Source organism: Ictidomys tridecemlineatus, chromosome 6 (genome assembly GCF_052094955.1).
Source record: "Ictidomys tridecemlineatus isolate mIctTri1 chromosome 6, mIctTri1.hap1, whole genome shotgun sequence".
Taxonomy (NCBI): Eukaryota; Metazoa; Chordata; class Mammalia; order Rodentia; family Sciuridae; genus Ictidomys; species Ictidomys tridecemlineatus.
The window spans coordinates 148,151,020-148,156,831 of record NC_135482.1 but is presented as its reverse complement, the minus strand read 5'-3'; the positions used below and the strand labels follow the sequence as shown (position 1 = coordinate 148,156,831).

General features: G+C 33.4%; 1 pseudogene; it reads left to right on the top strand.

The window, feature by feature from the left end:
* Positions 1–1,944: 1,944 nt before the first annotated feature.
* Positions 1,945–2,702, top strand: LOC101973102 (small ribosomal subunit protein bS21m pseudogene; annotated as a pseudogene).
* Positions 2,703–5,812: the final 3,110 nt, after the last annotated feature.

Below are 5,812 nucleotides of genomic sequence, written 5' to 3'. Positions count from 1 at the left end.
GGATTTGAGAAGTGACTTTTGTGTGTAGAGTGTCTAGGTGATGTTGTTCAGCCTCGTGTGGAGAATGTTAAGGTTAGAAAGCTCTGAAGAATAGCATATTTCTGGTCTTTAAATACAGGGCTTATTTGTTTTGTTTTATCTTTTTATCTATGACTTGCATATATTGGGTGAAGTTTCTCAGGGTATTCAAAATAGCTAAGCTCTAAATGACTAAATTTTTGCGTGAGCTATTTTTAAACCAGCTTAATGTATAAATTTTTGAATTTGAAACCAATGGTCTTTTGAGTTAACAGAAGAATAAATAGAAGAATAAACAACACAAAGGCCAATACACTGAGGACCTATTTTGAGCTCATCATATAGCAATTATGTTCACAATTCTGTGGGTCAGAAATTGCATCAGAGTTATGTATTTGGGGAGTTCAAAACCCAATTGAGTCAAATGTATGAAAGATGATATATCATGAGCTCTGTAATGTTTTGAACAATCAATAAAAAAAATGGAAAAAAAAAAGAAATTGCATCAGAGTATAGTGAGAATGGCTGATGTCTGCTCTTTGTTCTCTGGGGTCTCATTTGAAATAACTAAGGCTCACATGGTTAAAGATGGCTAGATAGCTCAACAGGAATCCTGTATTGGCTACATTCAGGCTGTCAGCCTGATTCTTTGGTTTTTCCCTATAATGTATCCGGGGATTAGAAGGTCTTTGAAGGTTTCTGTAATCACTTGATGTTGCTTGGATTTGTATGACTTAAGTAACTAGTTATTTACTAAGGATTTAAGCATCTTCCCTCACACAGATGTTTACACTGCCTCTTCTTGGTAAAAGCAAACCAGTGGCAGCCCATGTTCAATTAGAGTGGGACACATACCATACGGGAGTGAAAATTAGGAGTCCTGGTTCATTGAAGTGGGTAAATTTGAACCACTATCACAGAAATACAATTCTTTCTTTCTTTATATCTATATCTATATCTATATCTATATCTATATCTATATCTATATCTATATCTACATCTATATCTATATCTATATCTATATCTATATCTATCTATCTATCTATATTTATATTTGTTTGTATATAAGGTATGTTGATACCCATTTCAAGTCTTCATACATGTACTTTGTATAATGATGACCATCACATTCCACCATCCTTGCTAATCCCCTTCCCACTCCCTTTCCCTCCCATCCCTCTTTCTTATCTATAATTAATCTAATCTTCCCATGCTCTCCCTCCCTACCCTACTATGACTCACCCGCCTTATATCAGAGAAAACATTCAGCATTTGTTTTTTTGGGATTAGCTGACTTCACTTAGCATTATCTTTTCCAACACTATCCATTTGCCTGCAAATGCCATGATCTTGTTCTTTTTTAATGCTAAGTAATATTCCATGTGTATAAATGCCATTTTTTTAATCCATTCATCCACTGAAGGACATCTAGGTTGGCTCCACAGTTTAACTATTGTGAATTGTACTACTATAAACATTGATGTGACTGTGTCCCTGTAGTATGCCGTTTTTAAGTCCTCTGGGTATAGTCCGGAGAAGAGGAATAGCTGGGTCAAATGGTGGTTCCATTCCCAGATTTTCAAGGAATCTCCTTACTGCTTTCCAAATTGGCTGCACCAATTTGCAGCCGGACCAGCAGTGTATAAGTGTTCCTTTTCCCCCCACATCCTCGCCAACACTTTTTGTTGTTTGTCTTTATAATAGCTGCCATTCTGACTGAAGTGAGATGATATCTTAGAGTAGTTTTGAATTGCATTTCTCTAATTGCTAAAGATGATGAGCATTTTTTCATATAGTTGTGGATTGATTGTATACCATCTTCTGAGAAGTGTCTGTTCAGGCCCTTGGCCCATTTATCGATTGGGTTATTTGTTTCTTTGGTGCTTAGCTTCTTTATATACTCTAGAGATAAGTGTTCTAGGGTCGGGCACGTTCTGAGGGTGCCGGGTCCTGAAGAGTGAAGACCTAAATCCAAGGTCATGGCTAAGCACCTGAAGTTCATTGCCAGGACTGTGATGGTACACGAAGGGAACGTGGAAGGTGCATACAGAACCCTGAACAGAATCCTCAGCATGGATGGGCTCATTGAGGACATTAAACAACGAAGATACTATGAGAAACCTTGCCGCAAGCGACAGCGGGAAAGCTATGAAACCTGCAGGCGGATCTACAACATGGAAATGGCTTGAAAGATCAAGCCATTTTGATGTGAAAGAATTGGGCAGATCCATGGCAGGGCTGCTGAGATGTGGATAGAAGGCCCACATCCAGTTTGTCTCCACCTGTTTCTCTATAATGAACTCAAATCAACTATATGCAAGAAAACTTGCATGTAGAGAAGCAACCCCACTGGTCAGCAGTAGACTGTCTTTCTTATTAAGTGAAAGAGAAACAGTCCAAAAGTAGTCTAGGAGTAGAGTGGTGGTGGTTAAAGGATAGGGAAAGGGGCTATCAGCAATTGTTTAATGGGCTTCGAGTGTCAGTTTGCAAATCTGAAAGCATTCTGAAGATAGATGGTGATGATTGCCAAAAAAAAATGTGAATGTACTTAATGCCACTGAATTACACACTTTAATAGTTTCAAAATGGTAATTTTTGTAAAAGTATTTACAATATGTTTAATTCTAGGGTATGTAAGGAAAATTTACAAACTCTGGTGGGACATATACCTACCATATTCCACCCACTTTCATGAACCCTAAAGTAAAATCCTATTGGAAAAGCATTTTTACTGAGCTACTCCCCGCATCCCTGTGCAACCATTGAACAAAGACGAGAGGCATTATTTATGTATTTGGAATAAATCTGCTTCCAAAATACCTTAACAGTAGGCTGGAGTGATGGAATCCTTGCCCAAAGCAATAAAAGACAAGTTTAACATCAAAAAAAAAAAAAAAAAGATTAGTGTTCTACCTGATGTATGAGGGTAAAAATTTGCTCCCAGGATGAAGGCTCTCTGTTCACCTCACAGATTATTTCTTTTTCTGAGAAAAAACTTTTTAGTTTGAATCCATCCCATTTATTGATTCTTGTTTTTAATTCTTGTGCTATAGGAGTCTTATTAAGGAAGTTGGGGCCTAATCCTACATGATGAAGATTAGGGCCTACTTTTTCTTCTATTAGATGCAGACTCTCTGGTTTAATTTCTAGGTCCTTGATGAGTTAATTTTTTTTTGAATTAATTTTTGTGAATGGTGAGAGGTAGGGGTTCAATTTCATTTTGCTGCATATGGATTTCCAGTTTTCCCAGCACCATTTGTTGAAGATGCTATCTTTTCTCCAGTACATGTTTTTGTATAATATAAGATAAGTAATTTTGTGGGTTAGTCTCTGTGTCCTCTATTCTGTACTATTGATCTGTCGGCCTTTTTTGGTACCAATACCATGCAGTTTGTGTTACTATTGTTCTGTAGTATAGTTTAAGGTCTGGTATAGCGATACCACCTGCTTCACTCTTCCTGCTTAGAATTGCTTTAGCTTTTCTGGGTCTCTTATTTTTCCAGAAATGTAATTATTTATGTTATAATTACTTGCTTCCTTAAGCTTAATATGGCTGATTGTCTAAAATCTTGTGTTTTACTTTTTTAATTGGTTGGTTAATGTGTGATATTCTAACTTTAAAAATATAGGAGATATATTTATTATTTTCTATAGAGACTGACTGTTAAGCAGTGAAAAATTACTTTGATTTGAAATTGATTCAGATATATTCATAACATACCAGCATATGTATAGTTAAGAAAAATATCTGAATACTTTAAAAGCTAGGTGATATAGTTAAGGTTTGTTTTATTAATTTTCAGTTCTATATTTTCTAATGGAATATGATTATACCATCAAAGATTAGGGAATAGAATTATAGTATTTATATTTACAGTATCCCAAATGTATATTTATTTATATTCAAAATTTTATTGTGAGCTAAATGAAAATAAAAAGGCATTGGAGAATTAATTATGAATTCTTAGACTAGAAATGATTTAGAACTGAAATTTGATTATTACATTAAATTTAGTATCACTAATTCATTTTAAATCTAGTTCCCAATTTTTTTTGTGTTTTTATTAATTTTGTGAAGATTTATTTAAATGAAGAACTAATACAATAATATTAATATGAAGACTTTTAGAAATTTTTAGATTTTTTTTCACTTTGATATGCATGAAAATTATTGCCACATACATAAAAGGAAATAATAAAATAAACTAGTATGAATTGGAAGTAAATTTAAGTGAGTTATGGAGAAGTGAAAAGAATTTTTTTGTGAATATTTATAATATTTAAATAAACCACTCTAATCTATCTTCTAGACACTCATATATCAATTCACCATATGTTGTATTTGTTCTATTAAAAATAATCTAGGTAGGCAGTTCCTAAACTAAAAAAGTAACATTAAAAATAAAGCAGGGTTTTATATAAAGAAGTAGAATTTAATTAAGATTTGACTTCATCATGCATAATGATCAATATCATTTTCTTCTTAACTGTTTACTTCCTAGTTTGGGTAAATGTGACTACTATAATCTACATTAGAAGTGGAATCTAGTGCTGACTATCTGAATGATGCGGAAGCCAAAAAAGATCTTGTTCCTTTGTACTTGATTTTTTGGAGATGTGCAGGTGGTATCAGTGTTCCAAAATAGTCTATTTATGTGAATTATGTAGTTAGCAACAAATGACCTGTGTGTGGGCCCTGACTTTTGAGTAAAAGTGTGTGTGTATGTGTGCGCATGTGTGTGTGTGTGTGTGTGTGTGTGTGTGTGTGTGTGTGTGTGTGTGTGCATGCATTCAAAAAACATAATGACCAAAATAAGTATTGAAAGAAGATTAGGGGCTAGGGTTGCGGCTCAGCAGTAGAGCACTTGCATAGCATATGTGAGGCACTGGGTTTGATTCTAAGCACCACATATAAATAAATAAAGTATATCGACAACTAAAAAATATTTTTAAAAAGATTAGATTACAAGAAAAAAAAGCTGTGATATGGAAGAAACGTAGAGTGGCCAATCTAAGCATGAGTATATACTCTCTTACTTGCTGATGTTTATCCTTGGATATGCTATAGACTTCTTCCAACTTTTACTTTATTTTTCTAATGAAGATAACAGTCTCTTACAGAGTTGGAGAGAATAATCTTTTATAAAGTTGTGATTAGTATTCACTGAGTAAGGAAAGAGAAAATTCTTTAAAAACTTTGAAGCACTAATCAAAATTTCTGGTACAGTATCATTTTAAACCTTCATTCACCATATAGAATAGCATCAATGTTTATAGCAGAAACTGCTAAAAAACAGTTTGCATTAATATGTTAACACAAGAAATATCAGTGTATCAGTCAATTTTCTTCTGTTACTGAAGAGTTTATAATACTGGTTTCTATTAGGAGAATACAATTTCAAGGTTAAGGAAAATGACTTTTTTCATATATATATATATATGTATAGCTGTTATCTTAATAAAGTTGTTATTGCATTGGGTTATTTGCATTGATTCAGGTTGCCTAGAATTTCCATTATGTAAATTTAGTTCCTATGAGAAATACTTTATATGGCAATTGCTTTTTCAATTTAAAAGTTTGTGTTATTTTAATACCCCTCCCCAAGCTTCATTTTTTTTCTTTTATTAACTTTATTCTTCTGTAGTTTGTTACTTAAACAAACTTATATTAGAATGACTTGTATGAATAACTCAGATGTTCTATTGATCAGGACAAGAGATTTGTCACTTAATTTATCTAGAGATTTAGTAAATTTTTTGAGGTTCAGCTTACAAAGTTACTTAGCTAATTTTT